This window comes from Cetorhinus maximus, chromosome 5, assembly GCF_964194155.1.
Source record: "Cetorhinus maximus chromosome 5, sCetMax3.hap1.1, whole genome shotgun sequence".
Lineage (NCBI taxonomy): Eukaryota > Metazoa > Chordata > Chondrichthyes > Lamniformes > Cetorhinidae > Cetorhinus > Cetorhinus maximus.
In genome coordinates this window covers 87,856,050-87,869,132 of record NC_135883.1, presented here as the reverse complement: position 1 = coordinate 87,869,132, position 13,083 = coordinate 87,856,050, and positions in this window count along the sequence as shown.

Sequence of the window (13,083 nt, the reverse complement as noted above, 5' to 3'; positions counted from 1 at the left end):
TTCTGAAGAACAATGGGACCTTGGCGTGTGTGTCCATAGATCTCTGAAGGCAGAGGGGCATTTTAGTGGGGTGGTGAAAAAGGCATATGGGACACTCGCCTTAATCAATCGCGGCATAGATTACAAAAGTAGGGAGGTCATGTTGGAGTTGTATAGAACCTTGGGCCACAGCTAGAGTGCTGTGTGCAGTCCTGGTCGCCACATTATAGGAAGGATATGATTGCACTGGAGGGGATGCAGAGGAGATTCACCAAGATGTTGCCTGGGATGAAACATTTAAGTTATGAGGAGAGGTTGGATAGATTTGGGTTGTTTTCGTTGGAGCAGAAAAGACTGAGGGGCGACCTGATCGAGGTGTACAATATATGAGAGGCATGGACAGGGTGGATAGGGAGCAGCTGTTCCCCTTGGTTGAAGGGTCAGTCACAAGGGGACACAAGTTCAAGGTGAGGGGCAGGAGGTTTAGGGGGGATGTGAGGAAAAACCTTTTTACCCAGAAGGTGGTGACGGTCTGGAATGCGCTGCCTGGGATGGTGGAGGAAGTGGGTTGCCTCACATCCTTTAAAAAGTACCTGGATGAGCACTTGGCACGTCATAACATTCAAGACTATGGGCCAAGTGCTGGTAAGTGGGATTAGGTAGGTAGGTCAGTTGTTTCTCATGTGTCGGTGCAGACTCGATGGGCTGAAGGACCTCTTCTGCACTGTGTGATTCTGTGATTTTGTGATTCTGTGATGAGGCCATTCCGCCAATAGCATCAGCAAGAATACAACGTTGGACTCTGATGTTATCTGCAAATGAGTATACATTTATTCACCGTCCTGGCTTACACTTTGCAAATGCGGACGCACTCAGTCATCTCCCATTACCAGATAGCATTGTACATGCTCCTGTTCCACAAGAAGTTGTGCTAATACTGAATTTCTTGGATTCTTTACCTGTGTGTGTGAAGCAAATTAGAAATTGGACGAACAGAGGTCCAATACCACCGAAAGTCAGAGACTTTGTTTTACAAGGATAATCAAATTTACCTGTATTAGAAGATTTGAGACCATTCCATGCCAGAAACACAGAGTTAAGCTGTCAAGATGGAATTTTGTTGTGGGAATCAAGAGTTGTCGTCCCATCACAAGGAAGAGAACCACTCTTGACAGAGATTTACAGTGCGCATCCAGGCATATCAAAGATGAAAATATTTGCGTGAATCTACGTCTGGTGGCCAGGCATTGACAGTGACCTTGAAAGCATGGCCAATCACTGTCTCCATTGTCAGCAACAACAGAAGTTGCCTGTTTCAGCTCCACTGCAACCCCATGGGAGTGACCTGGTTGACCCTGGGTTAGACTACATATTGATTATGTAGGGCCATTCTTAAGTGCCATGTTTTTGTTGATTATAGATGCACATTCTAAATGGATAGATGAATATGAAGGCAAATCGCCAACATCGAGTGCAACTATCGAGAAGCTGCGTCACTGTTTTACCATACATGGCCTACCTGAAATCATCGTTTCTGATAACTATACAGCCTTTGCCAGCGCAGAATTTCAGAAATTCATGAATCTGAATGGAATCAGACGGATTAAAATAGCCCCTTATCCCATCTCTCATCAAATGGTTTAGCTGAGAGAGCTACACAAACTCTCATGCCTGGTATGAAAAGGTTATCAGAAGGTACGCTAGAATTTCAACTTTCCCCCTTTCTTCTCAGTTATCATACAATTCGACTAAGGGCTCAACACTGTCTGAATTATTTATGAAATCCCGCCTACATATGTGGTTAAGCCTGGTGTTTCCAAATTTAGAGTGGAATCAGAGTAATCAAAAATTGAACCACAATATACACAGCAAAGCTCGCACGTTCAGTGTAAGTGACACAGTATTCATGCAAAGTATTGGAAGTGGACCCTGTTGGGTTCCTGGAACTATTGTCTCAGAGACTGGTCCATTCAGTCAAGAAACAAACTTCCTGAAAGGGTGGTTGAGGTAGGTTCAATCGAAGTATTCAAAAGGGAATTGGATTGCTACCTGAAAAGAGAGAACGTGTAAGGTTACGGAGCTAAGGCAGGGGAGTGGGACTAGATGGAATGCTTTTTCAGAGAGCCAATGCAGACCCGATGGGCCAAATGGCCTCCTTCTACACTGTAAAGATGCTGTGATGCTGTGAGATAGGATGGATGCTGAAAAAGGTTTCCCCCTAGCTGAGGTATCTAGCCCACAGAGTTACAGTCTCAGAATATGGGTTGGCCATTTAGGACTGAGATGAGAATTATGAACCCTCAAAGGATTGTGAACCTTTTGAATTTTCTACCTCAGAGAGCTGTGGATGCTCAGTCATTGAGTATATTCAAGACGGGGGCTGATAGATTTTGGTGTACTAAGAGAATTGATGGATTTGGGCTAATGCAGAAAGATAAAGTTGCGGTAGAAGGTCAGCCACACTCTTGTTGAATGGTGCAATGGGCTCAAATGATCAAATGGCCCACTTTAGCTCCTATTTCCTATCTAAACTTGAAGGGACAGGTTTCATTCCTGTCCACTAGTTGTGTTTCTGATGGTGGCTAATTTTCTGGAATCAGCTTAATAGGAATTATTTTGGGGCACTGTTAGTGGGGGTTCATCTCCAACTGAGAACCTGCCATGAGGAGAATTTGGATAAAATTAATTTCTAGCAGATCATGGGTGCCTACCTCTGCAGTTGACTAAAAGGAAAAAAAATCAAGTTGACCTCTTAAATTTTAAATTCCATCTGCCACTGTGAAGTTATGCACTCTGGTGGGAAAATTAAAAAGCAGAATATTTTTTGAAGAGAGACTGGGAAATGTTTGCATTCAGAGGGACCTGGATGTCCTTATACATGAATCAGAGAAAGTTAACATGTAGGTACAACATTATAACACAAGAACAGAAGTTTTCATAAAGCAAATGGGGGAAACTGTTTCCATTGGCCGGAGAGTTGGTAACCAGTGAACACAGATTTAATGTAATTGGTAAAATAGCCAAAAATTATATTAGGAAACATTTTGTACATAGGGACTGCTATAATCTCGAATGCACTTCCTGAAAGGGTAATGGAAAATTATTCAAAAATAACATTCAAAAGGGAATTGAATAAATATTTGAAGGGAGAGTGTAGTAATTGTGGTTTCATTAAGTGTGAAATGTACCTTTAAGAATAAAATTTGTTAAGGAATATCACATGATCAGTAGTAACCAAGAGGAGAGTAGCGTGGACCACCTCAGGAGTCAGGGTAGAGATAAAGTTGGAGTTGAAAGCGCACGTATAGTTGCTGCTGAGTATATTATAAATAAACTTAATGATTCCACCCAGGAAGTCTCTGCGGATCAACTCTACCATTAATAGTACAACTTGGCCACCCCATAACAAACTGGCAACAAGGATAAAACAGGATTGAACAGAAGAAATCAAGTTAAAAGTAATCGGCACAGTACCTCGTCCAGTGATTGTGAGTAGCAAGCTTTATTAGAATTGAAGAAGTTGTCCCCTCTCAAAATGCCACAATTTGGGTGAATTGGTCCTTTTGAGCCAGCCACAGATGATTGGTCTCAATACAGAGAATGCCGCACATTCTTTTTTCAAACAAATGAGATTGCAGGGGAAGAAAAGAGGCGAGCGAACCTCTTGAGTACTTGTGGGAGCAAAACCTGATTGATTCGAAGTCTGGCAGCACCCAGTGCCCCAGATTTGAAGAATTTTGATGAATTGGTGGACCTCATGAAGGGTCACTTTCAACCAATGCCCTCAGTCACGAATCAGAGGTTCAGGTTTAATTCATGAAATAGGACCCCATGTGAGACAATTGCATGCTATGTGGCAAATTTGAAGCAGCTAACGGAACATTCTGAGTTCGGTATGACTCTGAATGACATGCTTAGAGATCGTTCAGTGCATGCTGTGAAAGAGGACACTATACAGAAAATATTATTGTCCAAAGTGAATCTGGATTTCAAGAAGGTGCTAGAGATAGTGCTGGCCATGGAAAGTGCAGTAAGAGGTTCAAAAGCAATACAAGGTGTGCAAAATGGAGCCGTCCTACACATTGGGTGGGAAACCTCAACCGAAAGAGGTACAAAAAAGCGAGACTCTGCCAAGAAGTGGGAAACAGCCCCCGCTATCCAAAGAATAAAGAAAACTAACTTAGCAGCAAAATTGAAGAATAATTTTAATAGAGGTGGAATCAATCAGTCTTTAAGAGATTGGCAGTTTAAAAAAATTGAATGTTACTATTGTCATAGAAATGGACATATGATGAGGCAATGCAAGGAAAGATTCAAGCAGGCTTGTAAACAAAAGAAGAAGCCCAATGAAACCTACAATTTGGAAGGGCCTGAAACAACAAATTCAGACATTTACTCATTGCTTAATCTGAAAGTTGAAAAAACAGAACCAATATTTGTCACGGTGAAAGTAAATGGCAAACCTGTTAGAATGGAAGTGGGCACAGGAGCTTCCACTACAGTAATTGGGGAACATACTTTTGGGTATTTGAATAACGGTGAACATCAATTAAGTTTATAAGAAACAGCTGCCAAACTAAAAATATATACAGGTGAAGCCATTCAAGTAAAAGGCATAAGCAGAGTCACTGTCCATTATGGAAGCCAATCCGCAAAACTACCCTTGATGGTGGTAGCAGGTGAAGGGCCAAGCCTCCTGGGATGAAGTTGGTTAAAGGAGGTTAAGTTAGAATGGTCTGAAATTTTCCAGTTGAGAGCAAGCTGGCTAATAGAGCTACTTAGAAAGTACGCTTTAAGGATGCTTTAAGGACGAACTGGCGAAAATCCAGGGTTTGCAGGCCTAGATTCATGTGGATCTGTAAGAAACCCCTCACTTCATGAAGGCGAGACTGGTGCCATATGCCCTGTGAGAAAAAGTCGACATTGAACTGAACAGACTAGAGAAACTGGGAGTTATACAACCTGTGCAGTTCTCAGAATGAGCAGCACCCATAGTCCCCCTCCTTAAACCCGACCAAAGCGTCCGAATTTGTGGAGACTATAAACTGACGGTTAATTAAGTACAGAGATAAAAACAAAAAACTACTGCAGATGCTGGAAATCCAAAACAAAAACAGAATTACCTGGAAAAACTCAGCAGGTCTGGCAGCATCGGTGGAGAAGAAAAGAGTTGATGTTTCGAGTCCACATGACCCTTCAGCAGAACTGAAGGGTCATGTGGACTCGAAACATCAACTCTTTTCTTCTCCACCGATGCTGCCAGACCTGCTGAGTTTTTCCAGGTAATTCTGTTTTTGTTTTGGTTAATAAAGTAGCTAAGCTAGACAGGCACTTCATTCCAAAAATCGAAGGCCTAAGTGTCAAGCTGGCAGGGGGAACAACGTACACAAAGCTTGACGTGAGTCATGCTTATCAACGACTAGAGTTGGGTAATGCCTCCCGGGGATTTGTTACAATTAATATCCACAAAGGGTTGTATCAGTATATTCGATTGCCTTTTGATGTCTCCTCTGCTTGTTTCAACTTTCAGAGCACAATGGAAACTGCAGGGACTGCCCCAGGTGGTAGTCTATTTAGATGATGTATTGGTGATAGGATTCACTGAAAAAGAGTGTTTGGCAAACTTAGAAGAAGCCTTAAAATGTTTCTTGCAAGCTGGAGTGCATCTAAAAAAAAGTGCATGCTCCAAGTGAGGGAGGTAATTTATTTGAGTCACCGGGTAGATTCATAGGGCCTCCACCCAATTGAGGAGAAAGTGAGAGCCATAAGAGAGGCACCTATCACAAAGAACTGCTCAGAGCTCAAATCATTCCTAGGAATGATCAACTATTATTGGCGGTTCTTACCCAATTTGTCTTCAGTGCTGGCCCCCCTGTATTCTCTACTCAAAAAGAACCAACATTGGTCTTGGGAGGCGCCCCAGAAAGAAGCTTTCATAAAGTCGTTGCACTCAACCAATCTATTAGTGCATTATGGCCTGATGAAAGAATTGGTGTCGACATGTGATGCATCTCCCTACGGATTGGGAGCAGTGTTCTCTCATTGGGTGGACGACGGTATGCAAAGGCCAATAGGTTACATATCAGAAATGCTCACCACAGTGGAAAAGGGATACTCACAGATAGAAAAAGGCCTGCCCATCATCTTTAGTGTCAAGAAATTTCACCAGTATGCACTTTGTCACCATTTTACAATAATTTCATAGAAACATAGAAACAGAAACTAGGAGCAGGAGTAGGCCATTCGGCCCTTCGATCCTGCTCCACCATTCATTATGATCATGGACGATCATCCAACTCAAAAGCCTGCTCCCACTTTTCCCCATACCCTTTGATCTCTTTCGCCCCAAGAGCTATATCTAACTTCTTCTTGAAAACATACAATGTTTTGGTCTCAACTACTTTCTGTGGTAATGGATTCCACAGGCTCACCACTGTCTGGGTGAAGAAATTTCTCCTCATCTCAGTTCTAAATGGTCTACTCCATATCCTCAGACTGTGACCCCTGGTTCTGGACTCCCCCACTATCGGGAACATCCTTCCTGCATCTACCCTGTCTAGTCCTGTTAGAATTTTATAGGTTTCTATGAGATTCCCCCCTCTTTCTTCTGAACTCCAGCGAATATAATCCTAATCGACTCAATCTCTCCTCATATGTCAGTCCCGCCATCCCAGGAATCAGTCGGGTAAACCTTCGCTGCACTCCCTCTATAGCAAGAACATCCTTCCTCAGATAAGGAGACCAAAACTGCACACAATATTCCAGGTGTGGTCTCACCAAGGCCCTGTACAATTGCAGCAAGACATTCCTGTTCCTGTACTCAAATCCTCTGGCTATGAAGGCCAACATACCATTTGCCTTCTTTACTGCCTGCTGCACCTGCATGCTTACCTTCAGCGACTGGTGTACAAAGACACCCAGGTCTCGTTGTACATTCCCCTCTCAATTCATAGCCATTCAGATAATAATCTGCCTTCCTGTTTTTGCTACCAAAATGGATAACCTCACATTTATCCATATTATACTGCATCTGCCATGACATTTGACCACTCACTCAGCTTGTCCAAATCGCACTGAAGCATCTCTGCATCCTCCGCACAGCTCACCCTCCCACCCAGCTTTGTGTCACCTGCAAATTTGGACATATTACATTTAATTCCCTCATCTAAATCATTAATATATATTGTGAATAGCTGGGGTCCCAGCACCGATCCCTGCGGTACCCCTCTAGTCACCGCCTGCCAGTCGGAAAAAGACCTGTTTATTCCTACTCTTTGTTTCCTGTCTGCCAACCAGTTTTCTATCCATCTCAATACACTACCCCCAATCCCATGCGCTTTAATTTTACACGCCAATCTCTTATGTGGGACTTTGTCAAAAGCCTTCTGAAAGTCCAAATAAACCACATCCACTGGCTCCCCCTCATCAACTCTGCTAGTTACATTCTCGAAAAATTCCAGTAGATTTGTCAAGCATGATTTCCCTTTCATAAATCTATGCTGACTCTGTCCGATTCTGCCATTGTTTTCCACGTGCTCAGCTATTGAATCTTTTATAATGGACTCTAGAATTTTCCCCACTACCAACGACAGGCTGATTGGTCTATAATTCCCTGTTTTCTCTCTGCCTCCCTTTTTAAATAGTGGGGTTACATTAACTACCCTCCTATCTGTAGGAACTGTTCCAGAGTCTATAGAATCTCAGAAGATGACCACCAATGCATCCACTATTACAGATCACAAATCAGGATTGTTTAGTGAGAACAAGGCTTTACCACCTATTGCTTCAGCCAGAATACAACTATGAGCCTTAATTCTGGCAGCATATAATATACTTTCGTACATAGGCCTGACAATCAAATCGCAAACGCCGATGCCCTTAGTCGTTTGTCTTTCCAAGCAAATGATGAGCATGTCCCAGCTCCACAGGAACTTGTTTTACTGTTAAATTTATTAGATTCCTCATCGGTATGTGCTCGACAGATCAGAGACTGGATAAGTCGGGACCCAGTTCTATCTCAGGTATGAGAACAATTGCTACATGGTTGGTCACAGGAGCCCATATCTAACAAAATGAAACCACACTTCAACAGATGACATCAAATAACCAGCCAAGATGGCATCTTATTGTGGGGAGCATGAGTGATAGTTCCTCCAAAGAGAAGGGAACCACTTTTTAATTGAACTACACAGTGCCCATCCAGGAATTTCCTGAATGAAGACCATAGCACGCAGCTGTCTATGGTGGCCTGGGATGGATGTTGAAATAGAGAGTATGGTAAAGCAATGTGTGCAATGTCAGCAACTGCAAAGGTTGCCAGTGACAGCTCCATTACACCCATGGGATTGGACCCTGGGTGCGGTTACACATTGGCTACATTGGACCTATCCTGGGGACAATGTTTCTGCTCATTGTTGATGCCCTCCAAAATGGTTGTGCATATATGAAGTGAAGTCACCAATGTCGGCCGCTGCAATTGAGAAACTACGTCAGAGCTTTGCAATTCATGGATGACCAGAAGTAGTCATTTCCAATAACGGCACGGCATTTATGAGTGCTGAGTTGTAGCAGCTTATCAGCCTCAACAGTATCACTCATGTGAAAACTGCACTGTATCTCCCTTCCTCAAACAGACAGTCTGAAAGGACGGTTCAAAGGCATGCATGAGAAAGCTAACTGGTGATTCTTTGGCAACCAAGCTAGCACACTTTCTGTTTCATTGCAGGACTACCCCTCCCACAGCAACAGGTTTCACATTTGCAGAGTTATTGTTGAAATGCCGTCTCGGGATGAGAATGAGCTTAATAATGCTGAATTTAGATGGGAAGGTGGAAAGGAGTCAGGGAAGCCAGAAAACTAGACATGACTGGCATAGTCACAAAAGGAAATTTACCGTGGGAGAGTCAGTATACGTGAAAAACTTCGGGGAAGGACCAAAGTGATCGCCGGGTGAAATATGTGTGGTGGCTGGACTTCTACCTTACCATGTGGAGGTGGAAGGCCAGATCATTCAAAAACATGTGGACCATTTAAGGAAGAGAGAGAACCAAGATTTGATTCCACCAGTGATCATGACCGAATCTGCGTTTCCTGTTGAGGATACTCAACCCAGGATACTTGTTAAGGAATATCACATGATCTGTAGTAACCAATAGGAGAGTAGCAGGGGTTACTGCAGGAGTCAGTGTTGAGATAGAGTTAGAGTTGAAAGCACACATGTAGTTGTTGCTGAGTATATTGTAAATAAACTTAACGTTTCCACCCAAGAAGTGTCTGCTGATCATCTCTATCATTAATAGCACAACACGGCCACCCTGCAACAGAGAGGATTTGCAGGGCCATGGGGAAAGAGCAGTGGGACTAAATCTGTAGCTCTTTCAAAGAGCCATGATAAGCCAACTGGTCTCCTTCTGTATGGTACGATTCTAAGATTAATTTAAAGTATCAAGGTTAGTGGAAAGCCAGCTGAATGGCTCCGCGCCTGATTTTCTGCCCCCACCCACCCAGTTATGCTGGGAGATAATGTCTGCTTCCAATTCCACCTCTGAAACATCATCTCCATCCTACCTTTTTCATCACTGATGCTGAAAACCTTTTCCATTCCTTCTGTACTGTCAGGCTTTACTTCCCCTAAGATCTGCAATGCTTTCTCCAGAGTCCTCAAACGTTCCTCATATGTTAAGCCTTTCATTCCTGGGATCATTCTCGTAAAGCTCATTCTCTGAGCTGCTTCCAATGCATTTAGATCCTTCCTTAAATAAGGTGACCAATACTGTACACTCACAAGTATGATCTCACTAGTGCTCTGTATAACTGAAGCATAAACTCCCCACTTTTGTTCTAAAATCCCCTCCCAATAAATGATAACATTCTATTAGCTTTCCTAATTACTTGCTGTACCTGCATACTAGCGTTTTGTAATTCATGCACTAAGACCCCCAAACCCTCCACATCTCAGTGCTGCAATCTCTCACCATTTAGATAATGTGCTTCTCTTTTATTCTTCCTGCCAAAATGGACCATTTCACACTTTCCCACATTACACTCCATTTGCCACATCTGTGCCCACTCACTTAACCTATCTATATATTTTTGTAGGCTCCTTCTGTCCTCTGCACAACTTACTTTCCTACCTATCTTTGTGTCATCAGCAAATTTCGCATCCATCCCTTCAGTCCCTTCATCCAAGTCATTTACATAAATTATAAACAGTTGAAGTCCCAGCACTGATCCCTGTGGCACACCACTTGTTACATATTGCTGACCTGAAAAAGGCCCATTCTTGCCTATTCTCTGCTTCCTGTTAGCCAGCCAATCTTCTATCCATGCCAATATGTTACCCCCTATACCATGAGCTTTTATTTTCCACAAATAACCTTTGATGTAGTTCTTTATCAAATGCCTTCTGGCATCCACCAGTTCCCCTTTATCCACAGCACATGTTACTTCCTCAAAGAACTCCAATAAGTTGGTTAAACATGATTTCCTTTGCACAAAACCATGTTGACTCTGCCTGGTTACTTTGAACTTATCCAAATGGCCTGCCATAGCTTCTTTAATAATAGCTTCTGACATTTTCCCTATGGCAGATGTTAATCTAACAGGCCTGTTGTTTTCTGCTTTCTGTCTCCCTCCCTTTTTGAATAATGATGTTACATTTGCTATCTTCCAATTGAATGGGACCTTGCCCAAATCTAGAGAGTTTTGGAAAATGGAAACCAATCCATCAACTATCTCACTAGCCACTCCTTTTAAGAAGTGCATCAGGACCCAGGTACTTGTCAGCCCGCAGTTCCAACAATTTACTTAGTACCACTTCTCTGGTGATTGTAATTTTCCTGAGTTCCTCCCTCCCTTCCATTTCCTGATTTATAGCTGCTTCTGCGATGTTACTTGCATCCTCTATAGTGAAGACTGATGAAAATTACCTGTTCAATTGATCAGCCATCTCCTTGTTTTCCATTATTAATTCTCCAGACTCACTTTCTATAGGACCAACGCTCACTTTGTTAACTCGTTTCTTTTTAAAATATTTATAGAAACTCTGACTATCTGTTTTTATATTCCTGGCTAGCTTTCTCTTTTACTCTAATTTTTCCCTCCTTATTAATCTTTAGTCATCCTTTGCTGTTCCTTATATTCTGTCCAATCTTCTGACCTTCCACCTATCTTTGCACAATTAGATACTTTTTCTTTAAGTTTCATACTATTTTTAACCTTTCTAGTTAACCATGGATGGTGGGTCCATCCCTTTGACTTTTTCTTACTCATTGGAATGTATCAATTCCCTGTATTCTGAAATATCCCCTTAAATGTTTTCCATTGCATCTCTATTGACCTATCTCTTAACCTAATTTGCCAATTCACTTTAGCCAGCTCTGCTTTCATGCCCTCATAATTGCCCTATTTAAGTTTAAAAACATAGTCTCGGACCCACTCCTCTCTCCCTCAAACTGAATGTAAAATTCACTCATATTATGATCACTGCTACCTAGGGGTGCCCTCACTATGAGATCATTAATTAATCTCATCTCATTGCACAACACCAGGTCTAGTATAGCCTGCTGTCTGGCTGGTTCCAGAGCATGCTGTTCTAAGAAACTACCCAGGAAACATTCCATGAACTCCTCATCTAGGTTACCTTTGTACATCTGACTTTTCTATTCTATATGTAGATTAAAATCTCCCATGATTATTGCCATGCCTTTCTGACAAGCTCCCATTATTTCTTTCATTATGATCCACCCTACCATGTGGTTACTATTAGGAGGGCTTGTCATGGCTCCCACAAGTGACTTCTTGCCTTTACAATTCCTCATCTTCACCCAAACCATTTGCACATCCTGATTTCCTGAACTTAGGCCATCCCTTTCTATTGTGTAAATATCATCATTCACTAACAGAGCTGTCCCTCCACCTTTTCCTTGCTTCCTGTCCTTCCTAAATACCTTGTACCCACTAATATTCATGTCCCAATCCGTGTCCTCCTGCAGTCATCTCTCTGTAATGGCTATCAAATTGTACTTATTTATTTCTATGCGCACTCTCAGTTCATCTGTTTTGTTTCAAATGCTTCATGCATTCAACTACAAAGCCTTGAGTTTTATCCTTTTTTTTTATAACCTCTAGTCTCATCTGTTGATTTACTGTTAGACTTGTATTCTCTATCCCTTCCTGTCACCGTCTGTTTATCATTTCCCATAATAATACCTTTCCCTCTTGCCTTGTCTCTACTCTTTGATTTACCACATCTTCCCAAATTTGATCCCTTGCTCCCACTACTTAGTTTAAAACCCTCTCTACTTCCCTAGTTATACGACTCACAAGAACACCAGTCCCAGCATGGTTCAGGTGTAGACCATCCTAACGGTGCAGATCCCACTTTCCCCATATTGGTACCAGTGTCCAACAAACCAGGACCACTTCTCCCACACCAGTCTTTGAGTCATGCATTCATCTCCTTAATTGGATTTGTCCTGTGCCAATTTGCACGTGGCTCAGGTAATAATCCAAGGATTATGATTTTGAGGTTCTGCTTCTTAATTTAATGCCAAACTCCTCATAGTGACTATGCAGAACCTCCTTCTTTGTCCTGCCTATGTCATTGGTACCTACATGGACCATGACGACTGTGTCCTCCCCCTCCCACTGCAAGTTACTCTCCAGCCCCAAGCAGATGTCCCAAACCCTGGCACCGGGCAGGCAATACAGCAGTCACTCATGTTATTTGCTGCAGAGACTGGGGTCAATCCCTCTGGTTATACTGCCCCCCCCTACCAACACTACATTCCTTGTAACTCCACCTGCTTGAATGGCTTCCTATACCACTGTGCCATGGCCAGTCAGCTCATCTACCCTGCAGCCCCCACTCTCATCCAAACAAGCTGAAAAAAAACACAAACCTATTGGACAATTGCAAGGGCTGAGGCTCCTGCCCTCTTGCCCTCTGGGCCCCCTTACCTGCCTCATTTACAGTCACACCCTCCTGTCCCTGACCACTGACCAAATCAGAAGACCCTATCCTAAGGGGTGTGACCACCTCCTGGAATAAAACGTTCAGGTAACTTTCCTCCTCCTCAATGTGCCACAGTGTCTGTGGCTCTG